This window comes from Danio rerio, chromosome 18 (assembly GCF_052040795.2).
Source record: "Danio rerio strain M-AB ecotype USA chromosome 18, GRCz13ab, whole genome shotgun sequence".
Classification (NCBI taxonomy): Eukaryota; Metazoa; Chordata; class Actinopteri; order Cypriniformes; family Danionidae; genus Danio; species Danio rerio.
Genome location: NC_141038.1, coordinates 38386570 through 38403046, shown reverse-complemented (window position 1 = coordinate 38403046; position 16477 = coordinate 38386570). Strand labels below are relative to the sequence as shown.

The window sequence follows — 16477 nt, the reverse complement described above, 5'->3', positions numbered from 1 at the left end:
AATGAACTATCGCTGCACTCGTTTATCATTCACTTTAATTGATTTTGCCTAGAAACATGTTTTACAATGACTGTGCACTAAGTGCTGCTCCATCTGAAAGCATGTGCTGGTGGTATATATATTTAAAATATATATTTTTCTTCCGCCAGATCACGTTTTAAAAGTGATAGATTAGCAAAGGTTTACATAAAACAATTAAAAACACTGTTGTAAGGATGCCAAAAACTTGGTGGTAAATAATACCACGCCTTCACACATACACATTCTTCAATAGTCCTGTCATCCTGTTGTTTACACTAGACTTAAATTACTAGCACATAATGTAAAAAATTTGCTTCTTTGTTTAGCCTACGCATTATTTATAAAAACCTTTAATCTGAACATTTTCAACCCTCTAAAAAGCATAAAAAAACTTGAAACAATTTTTTGCAGCATTATAGATGTTGTGTAGAATATACAGTATCTGTACTATGAGGATTAAGAATACAAACAGAAGATAATCCAGAGGAACAAAACACACTGAACTCAAAAGAGCTTAGACTACAGATATACTTGCGAAGTTGTGATACTTATGTCATGTAACAAAATAAAAACTAAAAATTACATCTCCCATGTATATGGATTTTTTGTAACATAAACATACAATTCTCAAAATTATTATTTAAAAGGATTTTTTTTAATTCTATTGAATGGAAGATCTCTAAAGCAGTGGTTCCCAACCTTTTTTTTTTTTTTGCCTGAGACCCCTTTTGGGAGGTGATTCATAAGTTGATAGGCGACCATCAACTGTTTTCTCAGAGGATGACAAGCTGACAAAACATTGCTATCACTCATTTTTATGGAGAAAAGTACAAAACACTGCAGTGTTTGTGTGTTCTATGTTTGTCTGAGAAAATTTGACGTACCGAAATATGAATATTCCATACAAGCTGAAGCTGATCGGTCAATTCTTGTCACCTGACTTGCGGTGCGCTCGCAGCCTGGGGTTCGTTGGTGCGAGTGCGTCACACCACTTGTGTTGGAAAATATCGTCTAGAAATACACAATATGTAAACAGCTACTAAAAGGCCTCCATCATTTGTGATCTCCATCAGTTGATCTTCTTGCACAGCGATGCTGGATTCACCTGATTTGTTGACAGATGGATTGCGAATCCATGCCTTGGCGGTTCGTGGGTCTTTTCCCCTTTGCAAAGAAACTTTCCAAAGACGTCTGTTTCTTACTCATTTTGCTACTTGTAGGTTAAATTTGGCCACTCAAGTGACCGAAATGTAAACAAGAGAATATGGTCATTTTTCCAAATAAAAGACTTTTCAAAATAAAAGATTGTTCATACTCAGATAATAAATAAAACTAAAATAATTAATGATTTCTTGTGCAGCCCGGTACCAATTGATTCACGGACCGGTGATTGAGGACCACTGAGCTTGGAGATAAAATTAACTAAGGCAACATGATCATTCTTCTAATAGTCCACTGCTAAGAAATTTTAAAAAATGATGCCACCCCCACAAAGCTCGCTAACGCCCTATTTTGGGCCGGGACCCCCCTGTTGGCAACTGCTGCTCTAAAGTATAACCCATTTGAAATGCAGCAATCACGTGTGGAAAAGGTTGATATGCACTCTCAAAAATATTAGTCACCACCTCCAATTTAAAATCTTCTCTCCATTCCTCTTCTATTTTATCTGTAATCCTATAATTTGAATGGGCAATCAAATGTACCTGAGAGGATGTGCCTGCTTAAATGGAGTAAACTTGTCCAGACATGATCCCTGCCTGAGCTTACGTGTGCCATCCATCAATTAAACATGCAAAAAGCAATTTATCGATGACTCCCTGTCTATTCCAATGAGAAAATTCAGAAGACTGACTCTAAAAGAAAGAAAATCCACCCATACAGTTCTGTGGAAATGTTTTGGTTGCAGTTCAGAATAAAATGCACTAAAATGAATCAGTTTTCTACATCTGTCAAGAAATAATGGATCTGTGCTCTGTGGGAGCATTTTAGAGGTTGATGTGGTTAATCTGTACAGTTATTAATATAGCTGTAGCATGTTTACTTAAGCTAATGTTGACAAATGTTGACACAAGCTTCAGTTAATGGCAGCATTTGTTTGACTGGTGTCTTTAGTAGGAAAAACACACCGACAAGCCAACACAATTGCACATGGGAAAATTGAGGGATTTTTTTTTTATGCAAACTCAAGTTATGAAAACAGTACTTGTATTTCTGTATCATATGATGTGTGTGCTTTGTTTTGTGATTATTTTAGTGTATGTGTGTGTGTGAGAAAGCATGTGAGAGTGTGTCTCCAGGGTAAACTGTAAACTGATCTTCTTCTATTATGTCATGTTGTATTTCGGAGAGTTTCAGCACTCAGTTACCTGGACATTCCTGCTACCTGGGAACCAGAGAAGCTCATTTACCACAGGGATAGAAACAGAGAGAGAGTGAGAGAGAGACACTTCTGTCTGTCTTACCCTCTGCTGACTCCCACGACCACATACCTGTGCAGTCACGCAGATACACTAATGTATACCGTGCAATTGTTTCAATTCCATTGTGTCTCGCTCTCATATGCTGGCTTTGTCTCTCATTATATTTTATCCTTGCACTTTCCTCCAAAAGCTCTTCTGTATGCAGACTCACGGCATTGAAAAACACCTGTAAAGACAGCGGTCACATACAAACACACTTTGACTCATCGACACGCTGTGTTAATTCCATTAACATTCTTTCACATGCGTGCTGAAGATAAGATCCTAGCCTTGGGACAGTAGAGTTGGGGGACGCTGGGACATCACACTCTCATTTGTGTGCAAATTGGATTGAAGAGTTAGTTTGGATAAAAGGAGGGGTGCTGGTGGTCCTGATCTCTTCTCCTCTTCATAATTTAACTAAATATGTGCAAACACTCTGCAAAATTTTTGGAATGATGAGCACTTTTAGAAAGCTCTAAATTACCATATGTGTACATATCAAAGTAGGATAAAAATGTTCCTGAGTGTTCGCAAGTGAATAGAAGCATTAGTGCCTGTCCACTTTTTCAGCAGTGTCTAGACATAACTTGTCTTTTTTGACAATTATTTCAAAATGTCTACACTGAAATTTATAAGCCATTAACCAAACCAACTATCTACGTAAAATCAAAAGAATGGTTAAGAAGTAAAAAAAATTGGACAAAAAGACACAAGGTACAAGCTCATTTTAAAATGGAAGGGAAAATGCCGGCAGCCACTGAAGCTAAGCAGCTCTGTCAGTACCTGGATGGGAGACCACAAGGAAAAGCTACGTTGCTGCCGGAAGTGGTGCTAGTGAGGCCAGCAGGGGGCACCCAATCTGCGGTCTGTGTGGGTCCTAATGCCCTAGTATAGTGACGGGGACTCTATAATGCTTCAGTGAGCGCCGTCTTTCGGATGAGATGTTAAACCGAGGTCTTGACCCTCTGTGGTTGTTAAAAATCCCAGGATGTCCTTTGAAAAAGATCCTGGCCAAATTTGCCCACTGGCCTTAGTCCATCATTGCCTCCTAACCATCCCCATATCATAATTGGCTTCATCACTCTGTCTCCTCTCCACCAATCAGCTAATGTAATATGGCTCCTGCCGCGTCATCCAGGTGGATGCTGCAAACTGGTGGTGGATGAGGAGATTCTCCCCTATGTGTAAAGCGCTTTGAGTGCCCAGAAAAGTGCTATATAAATGTAAGGAATTATTATTATTATTATTATTATTATTATTATTATTATTATTAAAATTCTAAAACTTAAATAAATTGATAGAATACATTTTAGAATTAGAATTATTTGGTCACACTTTACAATAAGATTCATTAGTTAATGTTATTTAATGCATTTACTAATATGAACAAACAATGAACAATACATTAACTACAGTATTTGTTCATGTTAGTTAACGTTAGTTAATGAAAATACAGTTGTTCATTGTGAGTTTAACTCACGGTGCATTAATTAATGTTAACAAGTATGAGTTTGGATTTTAATAATGCATTAGTAAATTATGATTAATAAATGCTGTACAAGTGTTGTTCATGATTAGTTAATGTTAGTAAATGCATTAACTAATGAACCTTATTGTAAAGTGTTACCAATTATTTTTTATAATAATCATCTTCTTCATGGTGGTTGGCAGTCCATCCTGCTCCTGTCATTGTTCTGCACTCCATTTCCCATAAACCTTTGCATTGATAACCATTACACCTGTTTATCATCTGGACTGTTTCCCTTAGTATTGTTGCATCTGTTTGTATTATTTGGACTATTTTAGACTTTCACAGTTAAACTTTTGCCAATTGTATTTTGTGCCCCGTTGAAAATTCCAAGCATTTTCCTAGTTTCTTTGCCTGTTTTTGCATCTCAGACGTTTCCTTTGTATCTATGATTGTTTGCTGCCTGACTTGATCTTTTGGCTGTTGTTTTTTTTTTTTTTTGGCTGTGTGTTTTCTTAATAAAGCTGCATTTGGATTCCCACCTACACTCTCAGAAAAAAAGGTACAAAATTGTACCTTTTAGGGTACAAATGGCCCGTCACTGGGGTGGTACCCTTAAGGGTACAAACTTGTACCTCTATTTAAAGGTACAAAATTGTACCTTCTACATTTGTACCCTTTAAGGGACAATTTTGTACCCTAGACACTGAAGGTACAAAAATGTACCTTTTTATATTATGTAGTATTTTCAGGGTACTGACCCAGGCGTTTTGATCCTTTGGTGACTGCATGCACAAATAAATAAATCAAATATTTTGGTTCACAGATGTCCATTTTTATTTATTAATGTAGAAATATTTCATTACAACTCACAACTGAATGTGTTAAGAAATAAAATTAAACAGCAAGTATAAAGCAGACATGTAAAGCAGTAAAAAGAACAATTTAGATAAGAAAAAAAACTAAATAATCTACACTTAATACAAAGACCACAAGAATACTGTTTAAGATTTATAAACACATTACACAGGCTACATCAAGTACTGCACTTTATAAAGTCCAAAGTGTTTGTCTTTAGTCAGAATACTCGGTCATAATAAATAATTTGTCATCAAAATTTTCTCTGAATTTCAGAATGAAGGCAATGTTTCTCTATAAACTGCTTCAACAGTGCAGAAAACCAAATACATCAGTAGCCTCTTCCTCACCATCAGTAGATTACTCCTCATCATCCTCAAGTGGAGTTGTAATTTGTTGTAACACAATATGTGTTTATGCTTTTGATAAACATGACATGTAAAGCACTCATATCTGGAAAATGTTCTTTGACAGTCATTAGGACCACAAGTTATTTAAAAATTTGCTTTATGCATGAATGACAGCAGTGTGCTGGATTAACTTGATGATTGTGATTATCCCAAGAGCATGTAGAGAAACAAAAAACAAGGTTGATCACTCTGGTAGCTGGAGTGGGTCGAGGCTTGTCACCGTCCACCGTTCATTCAAAACATTCCACTGCAGAAACATCAAGGTGTTCTTCTAATAAGATGGATATGTCAAAAATGTATATTCGTCCACACCATTAGCCCGGCCAATCACAATCCCATCAACTCTGAAGACTGCCGTGCCTCGTCTTGTTAACACAGTTGTCCAGTCGGTGGCCTCCTCCTGTACTTGAACTGTTGGATGTGGTGAAGATGGTTCACTGTAAATGACAAAGCAATAATTACATTAATATCAGTCACTCTATCACTGATGAAGAGAAAAACATGCATAGAAAGTAAAATAATTAATATTCACTGATAAAAAAAAAAAAGTATCACAGATTAAAAGACTAATATAAATTTCATTCATTCATTAAATTTCTTTTCGGCTTAGTCCCTTTATTAATCTGGGGTCGCCACAGTGGAATGAACCACCAACTTATCCAGCATATGTTTTATGCAGCAGATACCCTTCTAGCTGCAACCCAGTATTACGAAACATCCAGACACACTTATTTACACACACATTTATACACTACAGACAAATAAGCTTACCAAATTCAGCTATAGCGCATATCTTTATACTTGTGGGGAAACCGGAGCACTTGGAGGAAACCTTCATGAACACTGGAACAATATGCAAACTCCTCACACAAATGCCAACTGACCCAGCCGAGGCTCGAACCAGCGACCTTCTTGCTGTAAGGTGACAGCACTACCCACCGCGTCATCCTAATATAAAGAATATCAATAATTATAAAATGCATTTATCACAGCATATACTAAACAGAAAACAACATACGCACCGGAGCACAACGAAATGTTGAAGTGTCTCGCTTAACAAGGCTGGCAACATGAGAAGTGCTGCTGTAAAATCAATTCCTGGAACATAAGATGTGGCATACAAACAAATATAAAGGTATCCATACAAAGCTAGAATTTAATAATAATTATCAAGTGGAGAAAGTTTAGAAAGAGTACCTTAGAGTCAGGTCCATAGCATTCTTCAGTTGATCTCTCATCTTTCGATGAAAACCTAGAAAATAATTTTAAACACGTGGGTGTACATTTATTGTTGTTTGTAAGTAAAAACCTACAAATTTAAAATAGTATGTAAGCCATTAAAACCATGGTATAGATAATGAGACATACTTACATCTTGTAACTGAGCCATGCTTTCATATGACATGCCCTCATTGGTCTGATGCTGTTAGGCTGCATTCTGTTGTTCAATCTTGTCCTGAAAGACAATTGGAAACTTCAAAAACTTCTGGAAAGCAATAAGATAAAGCAATAACTATTTATTTATTTTGAGATATTAATAAAATAGGTAAAATAGCTCAAGGTAACAGTTTCAGAACAGATGAGACAAATTATTACATTAAAGAACAAAGTATAACTTAAAACGTCGATTTATACATATGTGGTACATTTCAGCGGTCAACCCTGGCTAGAAAAATGGCCTCTAAATATAAAACATTATCGATAATTACAAATTTCCAGTATTAATAACAAAAGGTTTTATATCAAGGTATATGAAGACTTTAGTCGCGCGAGCTCCGAGCCACACCGCACATTACGTTACTCACGGGTCACGGCCCGATTCCGGTGCACGGATACGGCAGCGTCGGCTCGCTTCTGCCGCCGCAACTGGCCCGAGTGTATTTTGCTATTTGGGTTGCGATTATATTCCGCCGTGGCAACACTTATTAATAAAGCAGTAACGTAAGATATAAGGCGCGAATACGTAACGTAGGCGACAAAGGGAACTTTTACACCGAGAAAACTAACAGCATATAGTACTCACCGTCTATAACGTTATGTCCCTCGGTGACTTCGATATCACATTGTATTAACTTCTTTAATAAGCTGCAGACATCTTAGCAAACTCCATCCTGCAGGCCAGCCCGGAGCACTTAAAGCGGGGGAAAGCCGAGACCCGAGAGTCAGACAAAATCAACAGAACACGGCTTCACATGTAAAAATGAGACTGAAAATATATCTTTAATACATTCTTACCTGAAAAGTGTGGACTCCAAAATAGACTTTTCTTTGAAAAGCGTGCGAAGTTCTGTGTAAACAGCCAGCATACTCTACGGACCGCCTCAGTAACAAACACTACTATAACGTCTCAACAAGCCAAATTCTTAAAGAGACAGCAACATCACCACCTGTATGAAGATGCTGTCACTCTGCATGGTTCTTATTCCACATCCCATATACTATAGGGTCTTAAACAGTAAGCAAAGACCAGTATTTACGTTTTTAATGGTTAAAGTTACATTCAATTATAAATTAAATTATTAACATTTTTGAGAAAAAAATTTAATTTAAATACATGAAAAAAAATTAATTATTAAAATATTTAATTCAATCAATTTATTTATTAAATTTTTAAATTATGTATTTTAGTATTAATGTTTAGTATTAATACATTTAAATTAGTGTTATAGTGTCTTGATCTTATCATGAGCTGAGGGTACAATTTTGTTCCTATAGGGAAACAAAATATATTATTGTAAATTTAAAGGTGACAAATTGGTCCTTTACGGTACAATTTTGTATCCAAATGTGCTATAAAAGGTACAAAAATGTACCTTTCAAACCTAAATCTGGACATTTGTACCTTTATAGCCCATTTGGGTACAAAATTGTACCCTAAGGACCAATATGGGACCTTTAAAGGTACAATTCTATATTTTGTTCCCTTTAGGAACAAAATTGTACCCTCATTGTACCTTTTTTTCTGAGAGTGTATGTTACACCCATATGTTACACTTATTCTCATAAAGTGAGTTTATTATAGTAAAAAATGTAGTAACTAGGCCATAAATTTGACCATAGTTTTATACAAATACTAGGGATGTAACGGTATCAGAATTTCATGGTACGGTAATACCTCGGTATGAATGTCACGGTACGGTATTTATTGAATCATTTACAGGAAAAAAAAAAACTTTTGAAAATACTCCAAAAAAGTGCCAAAAGTGTCAATGACATACAAATTAGCCATCTATCTGTAAGCTTTGAAACAGGAACTTCAATTTTAATAACAAAAAAATATTAAACCATGTAAAAAAAATAAAGTTTCAATTTAGTATTGTTAAAAACTCATCACATTTAACATTTAATCACTCACTTAGATAGAGATGGGTTTAAAGGAAAATTATCATATAACTATAATCTGGTAAAAGCTGGTATCTCTGGGTATTTACAATGTCCCCTGCAACAGAAAAAAAACCCTCTCATTTGGGACTGAGGATTCTGGGACAAGAGAGATATGACTTGGCCCATGTTGACAGCAGTGGGGTAACGTTGTGCATTGTCTTTCCCCCACTTGAGAGGACAAACCATGAGTGAGATAGAGATCTCTTTGCGGTACAAGTCAATGTCTGCATCAATCTGAACAGTGTGCTGTGTTTCTGCAGTCCCCATGACTGTTATTAGTCGTATTCCCCAACTTGCAGGCACGTGCACACATAGGGCTCAACCTGTGCAGTGTACATGCCCTTTTTAGTCTTGGATAGAAAATGCCCTTCCAAAACGATCAAAAGTGCCCCCGCGACGCGACACAACCTCCGTCCAGTCCAGCCCTTCAGTAGGCGCGCGATAACACCTCTCTTGAGTATGCGCGCTCAACCCCCCCTCGGTGCTTTACAATACGCGCGCCACAACACAGCTGATTAGAACGCGCGCGACAGCACCGCTATTCAGCACGCGCGCGGCGACAACACCCGCTTTAGGTTCGATCATTTCCATCTTTTTTTCATCTCCGCTACTAGCAGCACACTCCATTTCCGCATTACTGGATCTGTAGCGACAACAGACCGCAAAGGATTATGGCCACGCCGGGGCTGATGGGAAATGAAGTTTCAGCTACCTCCCGTTCGCTTCATTCGCCTGAGCAAATTTTCTCAGAAGACCTATAGTTTTACCGAGCCATGCGACTTCGGTAATATCGAAAAAATTTTATATTGCGGTATGACGGTATTTACAATACCGTTACATCCCTAACAAATACCATTGTTAAGCTATGATTTATGTATGATTCATTTATCTGGACTATATCATACATGTATTTGGTTTTATTTTGGGGACTCATTTGTATTAAAATATTTTTATTCTTTAAGTACATATTAAATTAAACGATTAGTACATCTAAAAATGAACATTCTGTATTTAATTGCTCACCCTGATGTTGTTGCAATCCCCCGCGACTTTTAATTATTTTTGGAACACAAATGAAGATATTTTAGATTAATTTTAAAAGAGCTCTCTCATCCTCCATAGACTGCAATGGTCAAACAGGTTTCATAGCCAAGTAAAGAAACCAAATATATTTAAAATATTCCATGTGACATAAGTGTTTCATCTGCAATCAGCTCTGGGAATACTTTTGTGTGCCAAAAACTGTAAAACGACATGGTTGGTTGATCTTCTCTCCTGCATCAGATCAGGGTGCACATTTAATACAAGCAATATGATGCTTATGTGTTGCATTGCTCACATTGCTTTAATGGCAATATGTTATACTTCCTCTACTAAACGCACACCCTGATCTTATGCTGCAGACAAAATTTAGGTAAACAAATTCATTTTTACAGGGTTTTTTTTACCTCACAAAAGTGTTCTTGAAGCTTCATATGATTACTGTTACAAAGGTTACATATTTAACATCTCAGGACCTTTGCTGTCTTTGGAGGATGAGGGAGCTCTTCGATTTCATTTAGAATCTTTTATTTTATAATAATATTAAAGGTCTCTGGGGATTGAATGAAATTCGGGTATTTGATAGCAAAAATGAAGGTGAGTTATAAACTAAACAGTTTACATAATTTGAATTTGTTTGACGAATGGGAAAAACATTCACAATAACATACATTAGCATTTGGATTGATACTCTATATTGAGAAAAAAACAATCAAAAACTTGATTGAAAAATTGAAAAAAAATGATTTGTATGGCATCGATCCAGGGCTACATTTTTGAGAACCGAGAAATATGTGCTTGCGGGTACATATGGCTGCATTTCATTTGTAAAATGAATGCTACCGTGTGGTACCACTGGCTGCTTACCTCCATATGGACAGCTTTTCTTGGTGACTGGTTTGCTTGGTAGCTCGTCATCATCCTGATATATTATGCAGAATAGTACACAATAGCATTCACAAGAAATGGCAAGTATGAAAAAACATGCACCATCAACATGTTTTAGATTGTGATTAAAAAATCTAGTGGATTTGTGAGAACAAAAACTGCAAGACGTAGTCCAGGGTACACATTTCTTAGTTGTCAAAAATGTAGCCCTGGGCACATATTTTCAATGAGCCTGGGCTGAACCGATCACATGTTGTATTAACTGATAGTAGAGTATATTTGAAGGAACACGTGACAAACAGTTCTGATAGACTCTATACTTTCTATAAGGTAAAACAAAAGGGTAGGTCACAAGGACACTGGTAAAATTAGAGAAACATCCAGACAAAATGTCCAGGCTGTCACATTGTCGTCTCACTAATTGCATAAATGCTATGTTAGTTTAATGGTCCTGTCTTTTGTTCAGGTTATTCTGTATCTTTTATTCACCCCTTCGCTCTATTCCCTGGCCTCCTGGCTTTGTCCTTTTCCAAAAGTCACCCATCCATATCGTTCCTCCCACGTTCGTTCTCTCTTTCTCTTTTCATCTACTCACTCCTGGGTGTTTTCTTGTTAGCTGGACTGTGCTCTCTTGTCTTATCTACTCCAGACCCACAGTTCCCTGTCCTTTATCAGACTGTCTTCTGTCTAGCACTGACACAATTACATATTGAAGAGCTGGGAGTCTGACACAGGTTTGAGTTTGGTCAAATTACTCTCAATTCACTCTGACTGGCAGGTTACTTTAATTGGCTACTCTCATTTAAACAAGCCTTGTCATTTCGTCTTGTCATTTCATCCTCCGTCTCTGTTTATCCTTTCCGTCCCTCTCGCTCTCATTAATCTGAACTCACTTTCTTTTTTTTTTTTACCTGAAGTGTTTTCCATTTCACCATCAGCTCATGAAATACATGCTTTTGCGTCCTACATATTGAACTGCTTCTCTTAGGGCTGTTATTTTCTCTCTGAATGGGGCTGATCTCAGTGAGATTCTGCTGTTCTGATTGGTAGGATTGAGACTGTTCTTTTTTCTCTAGTGGCTGTTTCATTTTCTTTCTGGTGCTTAAGGCTCCTTCAGACAAATGAGAGGGATTCTGAGTGCAGACGGAAACCCCGAGCACAGTCAGTCTCATGGGACTGCATGGGAAAATGTGTACCATTCTTTGCTGATGTATAATTTTATGTAAATGTATTTTACAGCTTGTATCTTTCAAGTTTAAAGGATGTAATTTGATTCATTACCATATAAACTAGTTCTTTTACTAAACCACTCCATACATAGACTATAATTCATCGACTGAACATGTTAAATTGGCATTAGTCAGAATTGCTAAGAATTGCCATACTGTAATTTGGTGATTGTCATCATTTGACGACAGTTTGATTATGGTGGTAGATTTACTACAAGCTTTCATCAGTGCAAATTTTGGTCCCACTTTTTTATAAGGTGACCTTAATTGCGATGTGCTTATATTTACAGTAAGTATTTGGTATTGTAGATTAATTATATTCATAATATTTTTCACATGTGCTTATATTTTGAAACATATCTACATGTAATTCCAATTGTAATTACACTGTTGACCCATCCCTTACAGTTTTGTGGGATAGTTCACCCAAAAATGAAAATTCTGCCATCATTTAATTACTCTTGACCTGTATTCCATAGTATTTGTTTTTCTCACTATGAAAGTCAATGGTTACTAATAATGGTTAATTAGCTTTCTCTAGAATATCTTATTTTGTTTTCAACAGAAGAAAGATAGTAGTAAAGAGAGGGTAAATGATGGCAGAATTTTCACGTTTGGGTGAGCTATCCCTTTAACTAACCTTTTAACCTTGCATACCACCAAACCTGTCCCTATCCGTACCTGTACCTTATCCAACCTCAATAGCATCATAAGGGATGTGGAATACTAATACGAGCACAATAAGTACATTGTAATAGTAGTAATAATAGTAGTAAAGAGTTTTATATTTGATTAATATTTATTTTATATTTGAACATTCTTTATCAATCTTTTGCCCAAAAGTTTTGAATAAAGTAAAAATATAACTACATAGCAAGTCATTTCCTTGTGGCCAATATATATAAGCTATTAATTGAACTTAACAGTATTGGATATGATATGGCTTATAATGTTGTATTTTTATCATATAGCCCAGTAGTGTTTTATATTTCGGATCTAAAATTTATGAAATGAAGGTATTCATTTGAATCAAGGAAAAAAATTTACCAAGGTTTACCTTATCTGAACCATTATTTAATGTGCAATTCGGTGATTTAAAGGCCTAATTTGTAATTTCTGCCACTAGATAGGGTATATTCACAACAAACAGGTAGTTTGGAAGTTGTCATTTGTATTACATCCCTCTGCACTTCTGCAGAAATCATGTTCACGGATGAGCTAAAGTATTGAGCTAAATTCTTATTCTTATGGTGTTTATCATACTAAATACATTTTAAGGTTATGTTATAATGCTGTTCTGTTCAGTCTAATACAACAGAACATTAAAGCTTTGGTATCTCCATTTTTTTCTATAAAACCAAACCAGAAATAGCTGTTGACTTCATTAGCATGGCGACACAGTCTGTGACACTAGTTAATATTGCTTATTTCTCTGGATTTGGACATTCTTGGTCACTTTTGGGATAATGTAAGTACATAAATCAGCAAACTATATAACAATGTTCAAGTGGTTTTGAATGAAAAAAATCTTAAATATTGTGCATTTAGCATTTATCCAATTTGCACATTGTCGGAACATCACTACTAAAACTACCCCATCCTCCAAAACAGGGTTTATAGTAACATCATAGACTGATTTCACACGGTCGCCATTTTTAAAAGTGAAATCGAGGCTGCGGTGGGAAGAAACACGGAAGTAACGCCTGAGGAACCAGAGGAGCGTTGTGTACCTGGCTGTTCATCTTATTAGCGAAGAGAAAGTGACACAAATCTATCATTTTACCGCCTTCCGAGTGACCCAAAGGTCTACTCTCAATGAATGGTGAGAATAAAAAGGGATATCAGAGCTCATTTTCAGCTAAGTTAAGGGAAATGGCACTAGTTAGTTAACGTTTTAGATGCCATTTATCAAACTCGAGTTAATGAATTGATTCTTTTACTATATTAGACTTGTCACAATACTGAACTAAAAAAAAAATTTCCCATTAACATTTAAGACACTGTTGATGGCTTTATTAAATCAGCGCTGATTTGCCTATGTGTTCACGTGCACAACAGAAATGACTGTGATTTGCAGAGAAGGTCATCAGTTCACCCTCCGCTGTTTACCGAGTACAAACACAGACGAGCGATCTGCTTGATGACTCCACTGATCTTCACGGCTGCTTTGCGCTCCAGTGTCCGTGTATCTGTGTTTGCACTGGGTGAAGAGTGGTATAGAGCACTGGTGAATACTATGGTCAATCAGCGTTGTTTATGAACGCGCTCAACGACGCTTAAATGTTAGCAGGAAATGGACGTTTTTAAAACTTCAGTACCGGGACAACACTATTACAGACAACACGAGAGTGTTCTACAAAGGACTGCAGTGTTTTACCGCTCACTGGGTTACATAGGCTGAAGCAGTTGTTACTATTACTGCATGTTACTGCAATGTGAAACTTCTGAGTTTCTTCCCACCACAGCCTCACTTTGGTTGTTTAAAATGGTGGCCGCGAAAAATAAGCGTATTGAACCATTTTTTAACATGACAAAATTGGTTTAAGAAATAAAAAAGCCTGTTGCATTTTACAATGAGTACATTTACATGGACATCTGTGGGAATATAAATTAATATAATCTTGTTCCAAATTCTCAGCAATTTGCCACAGAAGACTGAAATCCACCTGAAAATCAACTTGAAACTTCAAGCTTAAGGAAACTTCACTTCAGACGGAATCTTTTCAGCTCAACAGCAATTTGAAGTCACTCAGCGGACGACACAAACTCTTAACTATTTGCTGACTGCAACCCTGATGAGCATTAAAGACACGCGAAAGTTCTCCCTGGTTATTTTAATTTGATTAAGACAATAGTTTGATTAAGAATCTAGCTTTTTAAACAGTGATTTTTGAATAACTTAATCTGACTAAAGTCATAATTGAACTAAATAGAAATGGAATTAAGACATGTGGACTATGCAGATTTTAGTCGCATAATTGAAGTGCAGCACAGACATGTAAACAACTTAATCAAACTATTACGATTGTGCAGGACTTTTAGCCACATTTTGCGACAGGATAGTCTCCACACACACACACACACACACACACACAGCTGTTTGACACTATTCTCTGCACCTACCGAGTCAGTTAAGACCACAGACACCTGCATCGCGGAATGCAATGTTTTTTTTTTTTTTGTTTTTAATCAAATCCCATTAAAAATAAAACACTTTTACAGTGGTTCATACTCACATTATCATGGGGGCATGCATGAAATGTTCCTGAATGAAAGTGAAACTGGCAAAAATAAAACACCAAAAATTACATGAAACTCCAGAGGAAATGAGGATAGCGTGGTGCAGTAATGACATAAATCGAATTATGTGTTATAAAATGTAAAACAGGATCATGAAAGGAACATTCAAAAAGCAACTCATGTGCAGACTTTAATCATGTTATTCTCTTATTCAGATTAAGGCAAATTAGAGCTGCACAATTAATCTTTAAAAGATCGCAATCTCGATTCGACCCCCTAGACGATCTTAATTCAGCATTTCTACGATTCTGTCAATCATATTTTCAAGTTCAGGAGAGAAGAAAAGGCGGCCGCACGAGTCTTTTCATTGTTTCACATACGTTGCTTAGTGACATTGACACCTCCAAATGATGTTGAATGAATTACATACTGTATTTATAAGGTGTAGTTCACCTAAAAATGTCATTTTTGTCTTCATATAATGATGTTTTCACGGCCGGAAAATCACACGTGACGTGAGCTGCTGACGGTGAGCAGAAAAGGTGCGCGCGTGTACTTTAGGGAACAGAACCTGCATATGTTGTGTGTAACAGGTAATACAGTTGTAAATAATATTCAGTTTGTTGAACAGCGTGATCTTTTGGGAGCTGTGTGGGAAGTATGAACAGCAGTCTAAATGAAACCGAAAGTGTGCACATCATTTAAATGATCAAATCACATTTTAGAGTTATGATTACGATAAGCATTTGATATGTTTTTTCTTTGATAGCGAACCCACAGTTGTGCATGAAAATAAATGTTTACAGTGTCAGTATAACTACTCTAGCCTATATATTGTTGAATATAATCTGATAATGGCAAATGTCTGATTTTACCAGTGAATAAAATTGTCTAATATGACAGATTGCAAGCATATATCTCAAACATAATAATTCAACATCAGAATTATTATAAGTAGAAAGAATTAGGCTATTTATAGAAACCAGTAGACCTACACATTATTATTGATGTTGTGCCATATGTTTGATTTTACCATACCTTTATTTTACGTCTACAGAATCGTGAGAGAATCGTGATCTTTATTTTAAGCAAAAAAAATCGCGATTCTCATTTTAGCCAGAATCATGCAGCTCTAAGGCAAATTATTCGATTACTGATGTGATGTCCATGTGAACATAGTCAATGATGTAAAGCGGCAATTTTTGAATATGCGTGTGTGTAATTTGAACGTTATATTTGGAGTCAGTGATGGATGTTCCTTTCATGTAAAATCAATAATTAAATTTTTCAAAACCTTCATAAAAAAATTCTGCAATATAGTGTATTTTGCTCTAATATTGCATTTATTGCTCTAATTCCTCTCTATTAGTAGTACTGTACATCAGTGTGCTCCTTTAGTATATGTGCAGGCTCAGGAAATTTAAGACTGCTTCAAGTGGTTAATGCTTTAAAATGAGATATTCATATGCAGTTCAC

At 36.3% G+C, this 16477-nt stretch overlaps 1 protein-coding gene and 1 long non-coding RNA gene across 3 annotated transcripts in view; one reads left to right on the top strand and one right to left on the bottom strand.

Annotated features, from left to right (window-relative positions):
• The window catches only part of LOC100535882 (uncharacterized), a 120101-nt gene that overhangs the window by 35301 nt on the left and 68323 nt on the right, over positions 1-16477 (top strand). The window lies entirely within an intron of this gene.
• On the bottom strand, positions 6594-7530 carry LOC137488314 (uncharacterized). Of its 2 annotated transcripts, none has more exons than XR_015515158.2 (3): positions 7455-7530; positions 7243-7350; positions 6594-6675 (listed from the first exon to the last, which is right to left on the bottom strand). It is a non-coding gene; the product is annotated as an uncharacterized LOC137488314 (long non-coding RNA). The 2 variants fall into 2 exon arrangements; XR_015945129.1 differs by having other exon boundaries at positions 6630-6705.